The following is a 21,582-nucleotide window of genomic DNA, read 5'->3' as shown; positions in this document are numbered from 1 at the left end:
TGCAGAAATCCCTACTGCAAGCACATCAAAGTAGGGGTCCTCGGGTTAGTGGTTTTATTTGGTAAAACTCATCTTTGAATACTTAAAAGACAGTACACAGAGTGTCCAGAGCGGGGGAGGGGTGTGGTTCCTCTAAAAAGCAAAAAAAAAAAAAATTAAAAAAAAAAATAATTTCACTGAAAGGACAAGACACTCTATCTGTTCCTACTAGTTATAGCGTGTTTAGTTGTACTTATCCATTTAACCTCAATTGCTTCTTTCTATAGTCGCTGATCAAGAATAGAGTGCTTGGGTGTCTGGGTGGCTCAGTGGGTTACATGTCCAACTCTTGGTTTCGGCTCAGGTCATGATCTCAGGGTTCATGAGTTTGAGCCCCGCATCAGGTTCCATGTTAAAGTCTGGAGCTTGCTTGGGATTGTCTCTCTCTCCCAGTCTCTCTGCCTTGCGCTCTCTCCCCTGCTTGTGCTCTCTCTCTCTCAAATTAAATAAATGTTATAAATAAATAAATAAATAAATAAATAAATAAATAAATAAATACTTTTTTTTTTTTTAAAAAGAATAGAGTGTGTATAGTCAACAAGCTGAATATAAGGCGTCTACTCTCACATACAGAAACAGCAATAGCCAAGGCCGTACCTTAAATCACGGAGGATGTTTCTTACATGCCATTGGCTACCTGGTGTGCAGGGCCTAGCACCCTGTCAGGAGGTTTAAGTGGCATTTGGGTAGCATCTGAAGCAGCTGTCATTCACATACATCATAGATGCTGATGAGACACGCATCACATCTTCAAAGGAAAAGTGGGCAAAGGATATGAACACAGTTCACAAAAGAAATACAAATGGCTTATGAAAACACAGGTGGAACGTTCCACTGTGCTTATAATCCAATACATACATAGTTAAAATGAAAGTTATGGATGCTAAGTTTTAGGGTTGATGTGTCATGATGTCTTGCAGCCCAATTTCAGATGATTTGGCAAATGCAAGAGAAATGCAATGTGGATAAAGAAATGTAATGGATCTTGCGGGTGCTAATAGTTGACAAATGCAGGTGAGGAGTATATGAGCATTCATTGTATTTTTTCAGATTTTCTATGGATTCAAACACATTCAACCTAACAAATTTATTAAAAGAGGTAACATTTACTACCCCCGAAATCATTGTTGCACTATACGCTAACTTGGATGTAAATTAAAAAAAAAAAAAGAGGTAACATTTAAAGTATCAAATCATCATATGTGTATAAAAAAGAACACAAACCACTGTGTTGTTAAGTTTAAGGTAAAGCAACACTCATATGGGGCCAGAGCGTAAGTTGGTGAAATATTTCCAGATAATATGGCTGTACATATAGAGAATACTTTTAAATGATGGGGCATGTAGGTGGCTCAGTTGATTGAGCATCTGACTTGGGCTCAGGTCGTGATCTCACGGCTCGTGGGTGCGAGCTCCACATCAGGCTCGCTGCTGTCAGTGCAGAGCCCGCTGCGAATGCTCTGCCCTCTCTGTCCCCTTCCCCTACTTGCTCTCTCTCTCTCTCTCAAAAATAAATAAACATTAAAAAAAGAATATTTTTAAATGATTTTTTTATCCTCATAAATTTAATCCTCTTTTTTTTCTTAATTATTTAAAATTTTATTTTAGAGAGAGAGTGTGTGTGTATGCTAGTGGGGGAAAGGGGCACAGAGACAGAATTTTAAGCAGGCTCCATGCTCAGTGTTGAGCCCAATGCAGAGCTCGATCCCAGGACTCTGGGATCATGACCTGAGGTGAAATCAAGAGTCGGATGCTCAACTGACTGAGCCACTCAGGTGCCCCTGCAATGTTGTTTTAGTGGCAAAAACATCCCACAAAAAAAATGGTTAAAAATGCATACCTATATGGTGGAATGTTATCTGTATGTTAAAATCACATCTTCTGTTTAATAAAATCCTCACAATGTAATGAAAAGTGAAAAAAATTATTAAAATATATATATGGAGTATGATCCCTAATTTTATACACACATGTATAATGGGAGATTAAAAGAAAATATTCCAAAGTATTCACATTAGCTACTTCTGATTCCAGGGATTTAATATAAAGCATTTTCTATATTTTACAAATGTATATATCATTCTTATAATTAGAGAAAACATTTAAAAGTTTTTTTCAAGGTGATTGTATAAGAAAATCTTTATCCTTTCAGGGCGCTTTGGTACCTCAGTTGGTTTTGGTGCAGGTCATGATATCATGTGTGGGATCAAGCCCCACCCTGGGCTCTGCGCTGACTGCTCAGAGACTGCTTGGGATTCTCTCTCTCCCTCTCTCTGTCCTTCCCCCCAGGCTCATTCTCTCTCTCTCTCACATACACACACACACACACACACACACACACACACACACACAATAAGTAAATAAAATATTTAGGAACAAAAGAAAATCTTTACCATTTCAAGTTCAAAAACACCTGTTTATGTTCCACTGTCAGAGGAGGAAGAGGCAAAGCTGAATCTTCAGTGTCAAGGCGGGACACCATTAGCAATGCCCAAAGAACCAGTGCTTCTGTGACGAAGCATATAACAAGTGCTCTACAAATACCTTTCTGTTTTAAACAAATATTTTTGGTTAGTGGATAAGCATGCATGTGATTTTTAAGTATGTATATTCCCGAGTTTGGAAAATGGATAATATCGATTGAGAATGCTCAAAATCAACTTTTAATTGGAATGTTTTTCAAGGTAAAACTAATCATCCTTCATCTGTAGAATTCAGAAACCTGGTTGCTCCACCTCCTACTTTGTGCTGTGGGCTTCAAGAAGCCTGTTCTATAGGTGGGCCGTTCCCAGTCTGGCTGCTCACTGGAATTCCCTGAACATTAGGAGTACTGCTCTGGCCATAACCAGCCTCTAGAGTCTAATTTCAATGGTCTGGGGTGTGGCCTGGATGACAGACTCTTTAATAGGTTCCTGGATGACTTCAATGTGCAGGCAAGTTTGGGAACTAATTCAGTAGGGTTTTTTTTCTCTTTTGTTCTACCTTCTGTAGTCATTTTTAAAAAATCTATAAACAATTCTGAATAACTTTTTACTGATCTATTTCTGCTGTCAATAGACTGCAGATTAAATGATTATGGGTCAGTTATGATTGTGTGGGGGCTGAATGATATTTACCAGGCTCTGGGGTCCTGGGTAGGTCCATCAGTTAAGCATTGACTCTTGGTTTTGGTTCAGGTCATGATCTCATGGTTCATGGGCTCAAGCCCCACATCAGACTCTATGCTGACCATTTGGACCCTGCTTGGGATTCTGTCTCTCTGCCCCTCCTGTGTCTCTCTTTCTCAAAATAAATAAATAAACTTTAAAAAAGAGAAGATATTTACCAGGTTCTGCATGAAATGTTATAAATTTTGTTCTCCTCCCCTACTTTAATGAGGACAACAGATAGAGTCCTGAGCTTAAGAATCCCCAATTTTTGAGGTTTCAAACTTCCCTAACTCAGAAATACTTGAGGACTTGCTTACCCTCTAAACTTATGTTTAACCCTCCAGGATTTTGTAGGAATTGTCCTTTGAAGAGAGCATGAGTTTGTACACTCATTCAGATAATAAGCAAACCCTGACACAGAGGAGGGAGAAGATCCATAGGGACAGATGAAGCCCAAAGCTAGAAAAGTTAATGTGCTTTTATTCCTGCCCACTGTAATTCATATCAAAAATGATTCCCAATTACAAAATGATGTAAGAAAATTCCTAAAGACTCTTCCTTTTTTTGGCATTGGGAATCAGCTAATTATTGCTGAAACGAAAATATTTTTTAAAAATGTTTAGGGCCCACACTGCTTGTGTTCTAAGCATACCCTTCATCAGCCTGTTAGGCATTTGGCAGGGAGTGTCCTTGGTGAATATTTGTGATTCTTCACCCAGTTATCATGACTTGGATCACCGAACATCCACATTGTTAATGAGAACATGTTCACTATAGATTTTTACTTAATAAAAATATTCCCCTTTCGATTCAGTCAATATTATCAAGTTGCCCAGGATAGATCACTAGGCTTCCCATGTTTCAAACACCACAAGAGAATGGATAAAGGGAGATTTTCATGTTGATTTTGGAGAAGCCACTCTCACAAGGCTCCAGCTAGCAATGCATTGTCTCTTCATCTTCCTGGAGCTGCCCTCCCATCAGAATGGCAAGTACAAATGTGGACACAGAGCTGCCATTTCATTACCGTACTTCTCTTGCTGGGAGGGTCAGGACTGGCAGTAACAGTGTGAGACCCTGGGCCGAACTATGCCCTCCTTGCCTAAGATACAAACAACAGAAAATCAGTCCACCTGGAAAGGTAACCAAAGTCCCATATAAGCAATCATCCTGAGGAGATGGGTGTCAAAGGCAGCAAGGAGTTGTCCTACTGCTCTGTAGCAGTGATGCTAAGGGGCTTCAGGGACACTCATACCTACTGGAATCACTATCCTGCTTTAAACCTTCTAATCACTACCCACTGCGATTAGAATAAAATCCCAAACACCTCCCAAGGCCCACAAAAGTCCCTAATTTGGACCTTTCCTACCCCTCCAACCTCAACTCCTATCTCTCTTCCTCATGTTCATCAAGCTTCCCTCTGTTCCAGGAATAGCCCACGGCTATTCCCACCTCAGGGACACAGTGGTGTCCTGTACCTGGCCTCTTCCTAGGACTTGTCCCGTGACGTGTGTCTCATTTTTTACATTTTCCTGTGATCTCATTGTCTCCTACTTCAAGGTATGAGCTCTAAGAGTACGATGACTGTGTGCATTTCACCTGCTTTGGATCTGCCGAGGCACTTGTGAATTCTATAGGACACCAGGTGCTGATAATGGGGGATACCTGATCAGTCCCCATTCCAGGAAAACTGGCAGCAGGCATGGCCCTCACTTCAGCAGCCCAGAGCATCCCTGCTGGGTACACTGATGTACAAGCACAGACAAAACCAGGCTGTTCTTCACACTCGCCTTGCAATATTTATACCCACAGGCATAACTTTTTAGTGCACTGTTGCCTTGATAATTGTTTTTGGCCTGTTTACTGCTAAGACTTTAGTTTTTGCAAAAGCATTAGATACGCAACACGGAAAAAAAAGAGAACATTAAGCCCCTGAAAATAAAATTATTAGAATGTTAGGCAATAAAGGGAATGAAACCTCACATTGACGCTAATACAAAGTGACTTTGGAAGCTGTTTCAAGTGAATACCATAAGATGCAGAATTGACGCAAAGTGCAATAGCAATGAAATGCTAATGCTATGCGTTATCATTATCCACTGTGATTTGTTTTCCCCCTGCAGAGTAAGACAAATGACAGTCAAGTCAAAGCTCAATTTCTTTTCCTTAAACCTCTGACTGAAGTTGGGCCCTCAACAAAACTGTGCAACTGCCAAGAACGTGTTCATCCTTTGAAATAAATACCCTGCTGAAGTTGGTGTTTTCAGATGCCGACTGTATAACGTTAGGACTTCTAGATCATTTACACACACCTGCACCAAGGAGCCAATGCTCAGAATACTCTTGCTGTGGCTCCCTGTGGCACAGTCACATTTGTGATCTTTGGATACAGATGGGGACATCCCTTTACAGTGTGCCTGCCTGAGCTGGGGGCTGAGGTCCTGAAGTCACAATTTTCTTTACTTCTATATAAACTTCGGTTTCGTTACCACTTTGCCCTCGTGAAACAAATGAGCGCACGGTCAAAATCACGCTTATGATTCTCCACTTTGGTCTTCCAGCCAAGTTTGTCTTGTTTTGTTCTGAAGTGCTCCTACCCATACACACAACTGCCTGCTTGGTACCTCCTCTTGGATGATTACGAGGCACTTCCAAAACCTGATTCGTATTTTCCCCCTCAAACCTATTCTCATCATAAATGACACCACTACCACCACTATGTCTATTATTAGCTGTCACATCTCCAGAGATACTAAATTGTTTTCGTCTCCAAACCTTGCATATGAGGTTAGATAGTGAGCAGGTTACTCAGCCAGTCACAGAGTGACAGAGCCAGGATTTCAACACACGCAGGGTTTAGGCAGAGCCCATTCTGCTAACCACCATCTCCTTATTGCAGTTAATGGCTTTGGCCCTCCTTGGGTTGCCTAAGTCAAACGGGTGGTATCACCTTTTTGTTATCATGCTTCCATTCCTTTACCCATCCCTCAAAAACGAATGTGCCTACATGCTCACTCTCTCTCCTAAATTCCACTGGGATCCATCTGCTTCTGTCTACCACTGCTGCTGCTCCTCTGTGTGAAACCACCAACAGCACCTGCATAGGCAGTTGCTGTAACAAGCTTCTAACTAGTTCCCCATTCAGACCTTGTTGCAAGATGACCACAAGCAAAAAGACAACGTGAGCGATGAAATCATGTGGCAGTATCTGGTCGGGAGGTGGTCATCCGGGTAATCCAGGATATTTATACTTAAAAAACGGAGACTATTACTGTGAACAATTCTGAAACACTTTCTCGATTCCCAAGTAAGTGCATGAGACCCCACTGGCCAAGCTGACCCAGACTCATTCCTCAGATGGCAGTTTCAAATTTATTTCTCGGGGACTCAATCTGTGACCCTCAGAATAGGTTAGATCCTCACAGAAGCCCATATGTCTTCATAATACCAATGTAACTGTGTGATTGGTATTTCCCAGATTGAAAGCTTGATAAGGGCAAGGACTAAAATAGCTGCCTTTTCATTACTGCTCTCAATTGCCTTGCAGAGTATTTGGCACATAGTAAGTTCGCAAATATTTGTAGGATAAAGTTTTTCCATAATTAGAATGGCTTTAATATTTCCTAATTCTGAAGGTAATATGTATCATGTAGAAATTTCAAGCTACCTAGGAAACGTTAAGAAAGTAAAAGTCAATTCCTTTCCATTTTTTCTTCAAACTGTGCTTGACCAGTATTTACTTTTACCTGTTGTGAACCAACTTTGCATGGTTTAAACAATGTGTATGTGATTCAAAGTCCACAGGGTTTTTCCCTCATACGGCACCAGGTTTGCATAAATCCTGGAAAGGTACACAAGGCTAATCTTTCCCTCATTCTTTTTTTTTTTTTTTTTTACTCAAATTGAACTTTTCAGAACCAGATCCTAACTGGACCTCCCACATTCCTGCCCATTTCTTCCTATCTTGCAAGAAAGTGGAGTCGGTGGCATTTTACACTATGAAACTAAGGATTCAACTATCTATGCTTAGAAAAATGAAAATTAAATAACAGCATAAAAAAGTGAGAGCAAAAGAAAAAAATAACTTACACAATGTAGGAGAATTCATCTGCCACTTTCTCTGCCTCTAACCTGCTTCAGTTAGAGGACATGAACCTTCTGGACCCGTGGATATTTTCAGTTCTTACTTTACTTGCCTTTCATAAGTGAGCTCATCTTGTTGCATGCATGTAAACTTAGGAGAATATACTCCACTTTTACCGTATGACCGAACCTTGGAACCTATTTCTGCGTAACATTCTATTCCATTTCATATTGTGCTCTTTGGTCTGTTTTGCTTCCCTCTCTGCTTTTGAGCAAAAGGAAAGAGGCCTGTCCTTCCACCCATTTATTCCTTGAGGCCCAGCTTCAAATATCACTTCTGCAGTAAAACCATCCTTGCAACCTTGATCAGAATGAATCAAAACTTTTACTGAGCCCCCACAGCACAACTCTGTACCTTTGTTGACTATTTCTGGCTGTTCACTGTAGGTTTCAGCTAGTTGTCCAATATCAGAACTGAGTGCATGCTCTTGTGCAGGGGTATCATATGCATTCCACGATTTTTTAAAAGTGTTTATTTTTTTTAATGTTTATTTTTGAGAGAGACAGGGTGCAAGCGGGGGAGGGTCAGAGAGAGAGCGAGACCCGGAATCTGAAGTAGGCTCCAGGCTCTGAGCTGTCAGCACAGAGCTCGATGCGAGGCTTGAATTCACAAGCTGTGAGATCATGACCTGAGCTGAAGTCGGAAGCTTAACCAACTGAGCCACCCAGGTGCCCCTTAATATTTATTTTGAGAGAGAAAAAGCAAGCAGCAAGGGGCAGGGTGGGGGGCTGGGAGTTAGAGAATCCCAAGCAGGCTCCACGTTGTCAGCACAGAGCCCAAAGTGGGCCTCGATCTCATGAACCATGAGTTTATGACCTGAACCGAAATCAAGAGTTGGACACTCAACAGACTGAGCCACCTAGGCGCACCTCATGTCCATTTTTTATAATCCTTAGGGTGAGCCCTGAGCCTAGGTAAGTTTTTGGTAATTTATGCTTATGAAACTTTTTTTTTTATAATTTTTTTTTCCGTTTATTTATTTTTGGGACAGAGAGAGACAGAGCATGAACGGGGGAGGGGCAGAGAGAGAGGGAGACACAGAATCGGAAACAGGCTCCAGGCTCTGAGCCATCAGCCCAGAGCCCGACGCGGGGCTCGAACTCACGGACCGTGAGATCGTGACCTAGCTGAAGTCGGACGCTTAACTGACTGCGCCATCCAGGCGCCCCTGAAACTTTTTTGATAACCTGTTAAAACATCTGAGATGCAAATTCTAAGTTAAAATGTTCTGTTCTATGGTTACTTCAAAGTCTGTCCCTCAGTGGACTGTTTGTTTAATTTAATATATTCAAGTTCTATTCTGGGGAATGATAGTTAACATTGAGCTATAGTTTAAAACTTGCTGTACTTCTAAACTTCCACAGTCTTAGAGGAGCACACCTGTCAGGGTGTTAAAATATCGATTGCATAACAAAGGACAATTTAGATGCATCACCAGGAACAAAAAGTAGCTATTTTCTGTTTGGTTCCTGATAAATTGCCACTGTTTATTGTTTAATAATCACCACCATCTGCCATTTAAATTTTTCACACCATCTGTCAATGTCGCATCTCAGAGCAAAGCTGATTCACGCCTCTTCCGGTTGGTCAGATGTAATGAGCCCTGTGCAAAAGACTTACCAGGAAGCAACACTGACTTCCATACTTGATTTCCTTTGTCACATAGGGAATCCTATCTTAAGTCAAACAATTCATAATCTGAGTCTCTCATCCTGTATATAAAACAGTACTAAGTTTCATATTTTGGTTTTTAATTTTTATTATTGAAAGCTTCATATATATACATAAGGTAAAATACAATAGTATAAAGATCCTGCCACCTATACACGCTCATCACCAGCTACACCAATGATCAACTCATGGTCAATGTGTTTTCACCTATATCTGTGCCCCTCCCTCCCCACCTCTGCCTAGCCTGGCTTATTTTGAAACTAATCTCAGACATCATACCATTTAATCTATAATTATTTCAAACTCCTTTTAAAAACGTAACCATGATGCCATTATTACACCTAAAGACATGAACGATAATTCACATTCACCTGTTGAGTCTATTTTGCTCCTGCTGCAAAATTGGATCTTATTGAACATTTTCCTATAAACAGCTCAAAAGCCCTTTATAAGCCATACACATGCTGATAAACTATTACAATCTACTTTTAGGGAAAAAAAAAACCCAGCTTGTTCCCTGAATGTTGCTGAATACTGAATCTGGTTTTTGGAAAGAGGTTGCACATTATATTCCTTTTTTTCACATATAAGGTAAAGAACAGAGTTATTGGCACCCACACTGCCATATCAAGTCTAACAGCCACTCTTCTTTTTCAACCTTGCCTAGGGTTATAGACACAGATAATTTCATGTTGGATTTCAACCGCACATCCAAACAATTGGCTTTAGACACTGCAACCATTCATTTTATAATCTCACATCTCCCCTAATGAATTTCCTATGAATACTGGTATTAAAGAATTTGAAAGCGGTAGGGCTTTTTCAAAAATCAAATGCCATATTTTTCTAAGGGTTGCTGCAGAATTTTTTTCCTTATACAGCAGAGGAAAAAGGACATTTATGAGATGAAGTGTCTTTCTATGAGCTCAATATTGAATTTTCCATTGTTGGTGCTCAGTCCCTCCTGGGAGGCTCTTAATTGAATCAGTCTTGAAAGGTTTTCATTGTGTTTTTCCTCGGGCCCTCTTATGGATTACAGATGCATTCATAGTGAGTACAGCTCTAATGGAAGATGCTGTCACCCCATTACTCAGTCTAGTCTCTGTCACAATTGCTCATGCCTCTTAAGAGGCTGGCATGCTATCCAGTCAAGAAGAGGTCAAGGTAGACAGACACAGGAAGCAATAGCTCTTCACAGGGAATAGGAAAGTAGTGGTGGAGAGATAGCAGTGGTGCAGCCACCAATAATCCCCTTAGCACAAATTCTAGATTAATTCAGCCAAGCATACATCAGACCCATACATTTACCAACAAGAACTAGAGGCAAGGTAGCATAAAAGAATGATGGTTTCTGAGAGCAAGGCAAGGCAGGAGTAAAGGAGCTCATGGGGAGGGTCAGGCCCATCAGAATTGTCTTTATACATGCATTATCTCAATATGACAACCTGGAAGGAAAATGCTAGCTAACAGGAGAGATTTCTCATCTCTAACAGACTAAATGCTGCAGCTGAATTACTTATAATTTTCCCTGTTCTGTTTCAAACAGACTTTTTCTTGACTTAAGCGTTATTCCCTCAAAGAATCCTCCTCGGCCTCAGTCCTCCTCTAAAGCCTACTGATAATGTCTTCATTTACGTATGAGCTCCCTTTTTTAAGTAAGCTAGAAACAGTGCTATGTAGTACTTTAAACCTTTCAAGGCCCTTTTGCGTGCATTCTCATTTGATGCAAAAACTCCTGGCCAAGGGAAGCTTTGTTTTGCTCGCTTGCAGGGAGCAAAAGTGGGGAGAAGAGTGGTGATTTGATAAGCTCACTAAGTAAAACTCAAAATGAAAACTTGGACAGGATTCTTAATTCCTAGTCCAATATTATTTCCACCTTATCTCATTTAAGATGGTTTTTTAAAAAACCGCCTCCAGACTTTTTGAGAAAGAGCTTTCCAAGATCCTTGGCCATTGTGAGTTCAATGACACATTGTATGCACATGTACGAAAATATGTTCATATACATTGCTGTGTCATTATTATCTCATTCTGTTGAAAGTAATAGTTTTAGTAATTAAAAAGAACAATAATTAAAATGATACACATGTACCTTAAAGATATGTGTGTGTTTATGTGTGTGTATGTGTATATGTATGTATATATGTGTATACTATATGTATATAATATATATATGTTCATTCACCAATTTTTTTGATGTAGGGCCAAGAGTTTTCCTTTTGAATATGAGTTCACCTTTCTTGCATTCACTGTTCTTAAAATGCAAAGCCTACAATTTCCACTTTGGGCTTCTTAAAATGGAAAACTTAAAGCCAACATGGAAGCAATCAGGGTGCAGAACCTTCTGGATTGTTACGACCTGCCTCCCAGTCCTTTATAGTGGTCTCATCTATACTTAATTCAACAGCAATCTTTAGATAGTTGCTTCTTACTTTTTACAATGCATTTAACTAATTTTTATAGTTTTAGAAGAGCCAATTTGCTTTTACACTTATAGTTAATATTTTATTATACTGAGTAATAAAATCACACATAGAGCTACAACACGGAGGCCTGTGGAAAACCGTGTGACTCTTGGGAAGCGAGTGAGTCTTCCACTGGAAGAAGTTCTCAGGCACTTGCTGGAGCAGCGGGTGTATTGAGAGCTGTCTGGATTTCATGAGGATGCTTCAGTGGGGAAAAGAGTGTTCACTTAGGGAGGAAGGGCAGGTAAGTAAGAAATGGCTGAGTGTTTGTTCTATCTTTTCCTGGGAAGCAGTGCAATTTGGTAGAAAGAAAATTTAGTAAGAAGACTGTCAGAGCTCTGGCCTGGACTCTGAAAGACTTTGAGCAGTTTAACTTTGTCTGGGTCTCAGTTTTCCCATTAGAAAATGAAGAAAATGGACTTAGGTAGTGGTTTCCTAGAGGGCTGGGAATGAAAAGGGTTCTTGAGTGGGCTGGGCCCAATGGGAAATGAAGCCTTGAGTGACTGGCAATGTCTGCTATGGGTAGTCAAGGGGAAGTGACAGAACACACACACATCTTCCCAGAGCTGGACAGTCATGATCCCTGTGTAACAAAAAGGGCACAGTCTTTGGGTTTGCATTTGTACTCTTGTGACCTTTAGCAAGTTAGTTTCTTCTATGAGCCTCAGAAAAGCGGGAAACCTCCTTGGAGATCTAACTAAGATATTTTCTGTTTCTATATGTTATCCCTTCACAGCAGCCCCACCACATGCTCCTATTAAAGAAAACAAGCAAGAAGTAATAATAGCATGTGGTTTGGGCACAAATCATAGTTCGTCAATGGCCAAAGTTTAGGAAACTTCTAACTACCTAAAAGCATGAAATTCTATAGCTAAACTGAACTTTGCTTTTCCTCAGATGTAGAAAGAAAAATTCTCAAGTTTAAGTTTTCTGTAAACTTTTGTCATTTACTAAAATTAAAATTAAAGAGATATACAAGAAAACTTAACCATGCTTAAAGACAGTTTGTTTTTACCCTAGGCATGTGTAGTGGAGGTTATAATTTTCTGTAGTCTATATATTATAAAGCAATTTTCTGCTAGAAAAATCATTCACAATTAGAATGACAGCATTTTAGAGATGATAAAATCTCATGGTGTTCTCTAAAACATCATTGTTTCTAGGTCTTCACTCTCTAAACAATTTTGAGAACCACTGACTTAAAACAGTGATTCTCAACTGGAGCTTATTTTACCCCCAGAAGATATTTGGCAATGTCTAGAGACATTTTTTGTTGTCATAACTCTGTGTGTGTGTGTGTGTGTGTGTGTGTGTGTGTTACCAGCATCTACTGGATAGAGGCCAAGGATGCTGCTAAACACCCCATAATGAGCTGGATAATCTTCCACAATAAAGAATTACCTGGCCCAAATGTTAGTAATGTTAGAGTTAAGAAACCCTGTTTTAGAGCTATGTTTGTGAATGACTTATGAATACCCTAACACCCACAAATGAATGTCTAAAACAGTTTAGAAATGAAAGTTTTTAAATACCTACTTCTAGATTTATTTTCAGAAAGCAATAGGGGGAAAAAAGATCTCACAGAATTTTCACATATATCCACCTCTCCATTTTTAAAACTTCTCCTCCACTGAGTTTTTGAGAATAAGTGGGTTAGAAAAGTACCTAAATCATACTGGTATAATGCCTACCTTCAGTTTATAGGTCAGGTCAAGACATCAGCTTAGGTGTTCCAAGTATTTTTCCACTTTTCATGGCCAACAGCCTCCATACTTATGAAAAAAGCTTCTCATCGATTATGCTGGCATCCATGTTGTGGGGGGCATGTCTGCAACCCTAGTCTACATCCCAACCATGCCCTGGCACCATCTCAGGCATCTTACAGAGGGTAAACACATTTTTACCATGCTTTACAATATACTGGGTGATGGTAAGCTATCACCAGGCAGTCAATTTATTTAGCCTCCTATACCTCCTTTCCTTTCCTTCTGAGCTCTGTCAGCCTAGAAAACAGTATTTCTTAAGTGCTGTTGGTGACAAGGTCTCAACTAGTCTTTCACACTCTGTGCCAGGAAACCATTTTGGTCCAAGGATCACAATCTTAGAGGCCTGAATCACTCTGATTATAAATGTGTTCACCTTTCATCTAAATAGAAGAAACAGATTATCCCCTCTTGCTAAGGAGCAGACTGTTTTTGTGTAAACTTTTAGGAAGCAGAAATAACTAAGGTGGGTATAGTAATTTATAGGCTGAAATCTACCACACCTTCAATTTAGCTATTTACTGATTCTACATACTTTTTTTGTGGTGGGAGACTAATTTGTTAAAAGCATTAGATAATGTTAAGTTGCATTAACATTAATAGCTATGAATGAGCCAGGCACAGAGCTTAAAGTCCTGTATTGACTGAATAATCAAAGTGTTGCACTGTTCAAATGAGGAGGGGTAAAGACACAAGGATCAGTTTTGCTAACCCAAAGAACACATATTCAGTAAAGAACTGGTAAGTTTGAGAACAATGAATGTGCTTAAATGCTTTGATCTGTGGTTGGCTGACTTTTAATTTTTATATCATAAGGCCTAATTTTTTTTAAAGATTTTTCCACTTTTTACTTAAGGAACTAAAATTCTACAGCATCATTTGCCAGATACTGATTATGTATAAGTGGGAGATATTTTTTTTTATCAACAATAAATGTCTTACACTGTGAAAATAGCAGCTTGACTCCCACATTCATTTAACAGCAGGAGGCATAAAATGGATTGGCCCTTTTGAATTATTCCAGAAATGTGCTCCAAATGCATATAGATAGATCACTAAATATAAAGCTAATTGCTTCTTTGTTTTGTTTTGTCCTACTGCTAAGCAACTTTTTAAACCAAACTGTTTGATAAAGGACGAGTTCTTTATCATCACTGTTCCTCAGAATAAAATTAATTTTATAAGAAAGCAAAGCAATGTGTGTTCCCAAAATACAATCTGATGAACCCTGCTGACTACTGAAGTTTATAAACGATAGACTGCCAAACGATGCCATTTTCATGTGTGTGGGTCTTTTGTGCCTCAAGGAGTTGTTCATTTGAATGGTTTGGTATTTACAGTGGCATAAGTTAAACCAAGGAGGTGTGCCATTCAGATCTCCTTTCAAGAAAGAACCTCTGGGGCGCCTGGGTGGCTCAGTCAGTTTTAAGTGTCTGACTTTGACTCAGGTCATGATCTCACAGTCCATGAGTTCAAGACCCACACCAGGGCTCTGCTGTAACAGCTCAGAGCCTGGAGCCAGCTTCAGATTCTGTGTCTCCCTCTCTTTCTCTGCCCCTACCCCGCGGGCATTCTGTCTCTGTGTCTCTTTCAAAAAATAAACATTTAAAACAAAAGAAAGAACTTCTATCAGCCATGAGGCATGTAGTTAGCTGGCTCCAGCAGCAGCACCTTCAGAATCTGCCACAATGTTTGAGCTGAGGCCTGGGCGGCTCTCCAGCAATGACTGAACATGCAGGGGTACTGATCTGTCTATTTCTTCCCGACCCAGGACTCCTCTCTCAGGTACTCATTGCTCTGGAGCTCTCTGTTGGGCTGGCCAAAGCTGTGAGATCTACATCGCTGTTTCAAGTTCTGTCTGCACCACTCCTGCTTCCTTCTCTTTATCTCTGACAGGCATAACCACCTAATAAACTTCTGCACTCCTAACTCCATCTCAGTATCTGCTTCTCAGGGGACCCAAATGACACACATCATTTAGATGGTACCACCAAAATGGGAAGAGGGAAAACTTCAAAATTCTGTCCTTCAAGCCAATGGCCAGTGAGCTATGAACACTTCTTGGAAAAACGTGACCATAAATACCCACAACTCAGTTTGTATATTGTTTTGTGATTGCCCAAACTGGTATATATGCTCTGAATGGGCAGTAGCAAAATCCCTCTGACATCTGAAACCAGTAACCATAACCATCTCGTGGAACCCTTAGAATTAATAAAGTACATGGCTAGCAAGAAACCCAAAAGAGGATTAGTTTTATTACCTGTCAGGCGATATAGAAATTGGCTAGAAAAAGACTTCCATCTGAACAGCAAGATGGGCTGCCTTGAAAGATATTAACTGCCACCTCCCCCATGAGATTTGGGGGGATTAGGCTGATTAAAGGAAAAGCTCTCATATGAATGTGAATCAATGTAAATTCACTAGTTTGAACCAACTGGTTATTTTCAAATTGTTTCTCAGTTGTTCTGCCTCCAGTCAGGAAAGCATGCATCTCTTGTATCTGGTTAAAACACTCTATGTTAAAGTACTTCCCCACTGTAAGCACTTCTCTGCCTGCTGAGCAAAGAATAGAATCTATCAAACCCTTCCCAATAGGAGGAAGAGGGAAGGACCCCTGTTTCCTTCTGTGATAAACAATGTGAAAACACAAGGTAAACTCTGAAAGGAAAACAAAAATTAACACCATGGGGGCACTTGGGTGGCTCAGTTGGTTAAACATCTTACTCTTGATCTTGGCTTAGGTCATGATCTCATGATTCATGAGTTTGAGCCCCGTGTTGGGCTCTGCACTGATAAGTGTAGAGCCTGCTTGGGATTCTCTCTCCCTCTTTGCCCCTCTCCTGCTCGTGTGCACATGTGTGCAGTCTCTCTCTCTCTCTCTCAAAAGAAATAAATAAACTTAAAAAAATTAACTCCATGAAGAAAACATAAATCCTCCAAATCCTTGGGTTCTTTCCTTTTACTTGGTCCATACTGAACCAAGAATCTCCACCAGTTGAATCTCATGGCCAATCATGTCAGCTTGAGTCCCTGACCTAACACACAGGCTCCCTTTACTCCTTGGCTGGAGGCTGGCCATTGATGCTGTTAATAATCCCACCTGCTCAACCCCAACTCCTTTGCTTGATTTATTCTAGTCCAAGGTTATACAGACAGGATTTAGAAAGTCAGAGAAAAACATACCTAATTTTACATTCTGAGTACAGGAGGTCCTCCTATTCAAAGGCACATTGCCACCAAGAAAGGGCCATTTAAAGTGAATCCAACAAACAAGTAACAAAACTAAAAGGTAACCTTCAGAATGGGAGAAGATTTTTGCAAATGACATATAAGAGAAAGGGTTAGTATCCAAAGTCTGTAAAGAACTCATCAAACTCAACATCCAAAAAACAAATAATCCACTGACGAAATGGGCAGAAGACATGAATAGACATTTTTCCAAAGAAGATACCCACATGGCTGACAGACACATGAAAAGATGCTCAACATCACTCATCATCAGGGAAATGCAAATCAAAACCACAATGAGCTACCACCTCACATCTGTCAGAATGGCTAAAATTAACAACACAGGAAACAACAAGTGTTGGCAAAGATGTGGAGAAAAATGAACCCTTTTACACTGTTGGTGAAATGCAAATTGGTGCAGCCATTCTGGAAAATGGATGCTCCTCAAAAAGTTAAAAATAGAACTACCCTATGATCCAGCAATTGCACTATGAGGTATTTACCCAAAGGATACAAAAATGCTGATTTGAAGGGTCATGTGCACCTGTTATAGCAGAGTCATCAACAATAGCCAAAAGTATGGAAAGAGCACAACTGTCCTAACGACTGATGAATGGATAAAGAAGTGGTGAGATGCACACACACACACACACACACACACACAATGGAATGTTACTCAGCCATTGAGTAAAAAAGAATGAAAATCTTGCCATTTGCAACGATGTGGATGGAGCTAGCGTATTGTGCTGAGCGAAACAAGTCAGTCAGGGAAAGACAAATACCATGTGATTTCACTCACATGTGGAATTTAAGAAATAAAACAGATGAATATATAGAGAAAAAAAAAAGACAGGCAAACCATAAAACAGACTCTTAACTAAAGAGAACAAACTGAGAGGAGGTAGGTGGGAGGATGGGTTAAATGGGTGATGGGTATTAAAAAGGGCCCTTATGATGAGAACTGGGTGTTATGTGCAAGTGATGTGTCACAAAAATCTACTACTGAGTCTAATATTACACTACATGTTAACTAACTGGAATTTACATTAAAAACTTTTGAAAAATGAAAAACAAGATAAAAATCAAGTGAATCCACTTAAAATGTAATGTAAATTTCATAGAAAATGGGTTAATCAAGACTTTACTTTGAGAAATGAAATAAAATTCATGAAAATGAATCTATTTTATTTTCCATTTAATCAAATTTAGGTTATAACTGCAACTATGTTCTAATTCTTAGAACAAACTTTAAACGAATGAAGTGTTGATTGGGGGAGGGTTGTATAATTTTCTTCAAAACTGAGTGGTAGTATATGACCATTTTACAGAAAACGAACAATTATTTGAGGGCGTCAGCATTTTCCCAAGGGTCCCTCACATTCTTTTGAAATTCCTATATTTCCTCTTTGACGTACTTATTATGTGACCATCCTTGCTGATTTCCCATTTTCCAATTGTTAAATGGCCTGCCAACTCCTCCTCTGGCAATGGTTTTGGTATGTCTTGAGCAGTGCTCCAATATCACTTTCACTGACTTCCCGAAATCTTGCATATTGTACATCATATGTACAATTTCAGTTGGCAACTGACTTGCACTGCTTTGGTACTCTTCTTTCATTGCATTAGTTTGGTGAGGAAGGCACTAATGGCACGAGACAGCAATATCTGAGAAGGCACTAATCTTTTAACTGGTTAACTCATTACTAAATGGTTTCTTGTCATGATAAACTTTTCTTCCTTTTAAAACCTCCAAACTGCTAAAAGCCAGTTAATAAAATTGGTCCTTGAAGCGGCTATACATTCTTTCAGACCTAGGTCTTAAATTGGAAAATCTTTATTAATAAGTAATCTGAGGCCTAGGGATACTGACAGAGTCATCCCAAGGTCAGTGACAAAGCCAAGGCTAAAGCCAAGGTAAGCCTAGTTCACAGCTTTTATTCTTCAGACCACACTGCCTTATTATTGTTCCCTCGTATAAAATCAATTAAAGCAGAGAACACTAGGACAGAAAACAGAAGATGTATCTCTATTCTTGCCCATGATGAAAACTTACTGTGGCCCTGGGCAAGTCACTTAATTTTTCTGGTTTTCAGTTTTCTTTGAAGTCTTATATAATAGAGGATAATTATGGATACTGGTTTGGAGTCCCAAGGACATCAGGAGAATTTTGCTACTACCCATTCAGAAAAAGAGATACACCAGTTTGTGCAGTCACCACACAATACATGAACTGGATCACTGATATTAAATGATCCAGGTCCCCGGGAAGTGACTACAGTTCACTGACCATTGCTCAAAGGGCATGAGGTCCTGTCATTGCTCCGTTCTCATTCCCTGAGATCTCTGACCCAAATCCCAATGAAATTCTCACAGCCTGTCAAGTATGGCCGTGCTTTTCTTGTTAAGAAACTCTATCAGATATATGTCTCTGTCACGTGCACACATCCCTCCATCCCAGTCTTGTATTCTTTCTTTTCTCTGTGCCTCATATTTTAGAAGGATAAATTTCCCACTTTGAGAAGGCTGTCCTTCCAACTGTCTGCTAATCCCAGGCCCTGCTTGCTCAGTTCTCTCCTGTTCCCATCATCAGTATCCTTAGTCTCTTCCTTTACCACTGACTCAGGGAGTCACAGTACCAGAGAAGTCACCTAACTAGAACCAACACTGGATACCTGCCTCCCCTCCTCTGGCTCTCTGAAAAGCTCTCTTCTTTAATTCATGAGTACCTCACTAACACCTACAAGTACTCTCCCTCTGGCTCTAAAAGGAAGCACAGATGTCCAGTATTCTATAAAAATCTTCACGTGATACCGTATTCAATCTAGTGATGATCTTCATTCTTTCTATACTCTGCACACTTTTTAAATCAATCGCCTGTGTCTATCAGCTCTTCTTGCCCACTACCCACTTGTTACCTCCCACCCCCTCAGACTTTCTTGCAGGGATCACTCTGAAAATTTCTCACTGGAAGGTGACCAACTCCCTTATAACTGTGAAATCACAGAATCAAGGAATTTTAAAATATTAATAAGAAGAAACTTTAGAGTAGAAGCTATCACTGATAGTTATTCCAATTCTCTCATTTCACAGCTGAAGAACACATACACAATTCACGGGACCATATTCTCATTTGCCTTCATCTCCCTTGCAGTATTTGATATTGTGAATTCCTTTTTTCTGAACAGCATAGGTTAAGATATAGGAAATACCGTCAATCTGATTTTTTTCTGATTGGTTCAAAATAAAGCCTGAGACACTTTCCTGAAGATAAACTACATTAGGCATAAAACAAGATGACTATCACATGTGTTTATTTCAATTCAGATTCTTGGGCGAGACTCCTATCACTATGTTTTAATGACTCTCAAGCTGTTTTCAGAATCAGCAGAGGCTTCACTTATTGCTGGAAGAATTCAGTATAAATGTGCTGTCTTTCTTCTGTGCTGGAGTTCTGTTGCTTATACCTTAGAACAAATAACTTCCTGTATCACTCTGCTACTACCAGATATTCATTTGGTTATATGCTGACTCTAGTCATTAATACACCTAACCATCAAACATTCTTTTCCCTTCTCCGAAAGGAAAGTGCCTCATATTTACCGCCAAGAAGTTCTCAGATGTAGAAACAAGAAGGAGGTAGTCATCTCTGCCCACCAGAACAGGGACAGGGTGTTAATCTGAAGAAGGAAAACTAACCTCCCTTCCCACTCTGCTTAAAAAAACAAAACAAAACCAAACAAACAAAACAAAACAAACCAGCTTGGATCCATTCTCAAGTGGTTTGGAAATCTATTGCCTATTTTCTTTTTTTTTTTTTTTTTCAACGTTTATTTATTTTTTGGGGACAGAGAGAGACAGAGCATGAAGGGGGGAGGGGCAGAGAGAGAGGGAGACACAGAATCGGAAACAGGCTCCAGGCTCTGAGCCATCAGCCCAGAGCCTGACGCGGGGCTCGAACTCACGGACCGCGAGATCGTGACCTGGCTGAAGTTGGACGCTTAACCGACTGCGCCACCCAGGCGCCCCCTATTGCCTATTTTCAAGATGCTCCAGATACTGGCCCAGGGAAATATATCCTGACCATGGTGAGAAGTGACATGCCCATTTTAGACCTGTTTGTAGCACCAAGACTCTCCAAAAGTGTCAGCAAAATACAGGGTTTTAAATTTTTTTAATTAAAAAAATTTTTTTTAGTATTTATTTATTTTGAGAGAGAGAGAGGCAAATAGAGAGTCCCAAGCAGGCTCTGAGCTGTCAACACAGAGCCCGATACGGGGCCTGATCTCATGAACTGTGAGATCATGATCTGAGCTGAAATCAAGAGTTGGTTGCTTAACCCACCACCCAGGCACCCTAGCAAAATATAGTTCTAATGAAGCTGTTAGCGTTTCATGTAAAAGCAGTGGAATTGCCTTATCTGAAATCGCAAAGCCATTAGGGCTAATTTATGAAGAAAATGTATCATTCAATCTTATTCCTTTTGCAGCAGGCAGCAATCAATAGTCTCACCACTTCTAATTACTAAAAAGAGAAGCCCCGTGAACTCATGGAAGCAGCTGTTGTGATATTTATTTGATGTTGATAAGAGTAAGCAAAGGTCTCATTATAAGATATATATCCAAATAAAATCTACAAATCCCTATAAATATATATTTACTTGAGATATAAGTACCTATAAACAATAGTGAAAGTATGGAAAGAGACCAAATGTCCATCAGTGGATGAATGGATAAAGAAGATGTGGTATATATATACAATGGAGTATTACCCGCCAATCATAAAGAATGAAATCTTGCCATTTGCAACTACGTGGATGGAACTACAGGGTATTATGCTAAGCGAAATTAGTCAAAGAAAGATGAATATCATATGACTTCACTCATGTGAGGACTTTAAGACACAGATGAACACAAAGGAAGGGAAGCAAAAATAATATAAAAACAGGGAGGGGACAAAACATAAGAGACTCTTTTTTTTTTTTATTAATTTTTTTTTTCAACGTTTATTTATTTTTGGGACAGAGAGAGACAGAGCATGAACGGGGGAGGGGCAGAGAGAGAGGGAGACACAGAATCGGAAACAGGCTCCAGGCTCTGAGCCATCAGCCCAGAGCCTGACGC

The 21,582-nt window shown here is 39.8% G+C and overlaps 1 protein-coding gene and 1 long non-coding RNA gene across 3 annotated transcripts in view; both read right to left on the bottom strand.

The window, feature by feature from the left end:
• Positions 1-21,582, bottom strand: part of CERS6 (ceramide synthase 6) — a 318,171-nt gene that overhangs the window by 23,069 nt on the left and 273,520 nt on the right. The window lies entirely within an intron of this gene.
• Positions 8,170-11,111, bottom strand: LOC123599028. Its single transcript, XR_006712941.1, has 2 exons — positions 8,508-11,111; positions 8,170-8,276 (listed from the first exon to the last, which is right to left on the bottom strand). It is a non-coding gene; the product is annotated as an uncharacterized LOC123599028 (long non-coding RNA).

This window comes from Leopardus geoffroyi, chromosome C1 (genome assembly GCF_018350155.1).
Source record: "Leopardus geoffroyi isolate Oge1 chromosome C1, O.geoffroyi_Oge1_pat1.0, whole genome shotgun sequence".
NCBI lineage: Eukaryota > Metazoa > Chordata > Mammalia > Carnivora > Felidae > Leopardus > Leopardus geoffroyi.
The sequence above is the reverse complement of the archived record's forward strand: the minus strand, read 5'-3'. Positions and strand labels throughout refer to the sequence as shown.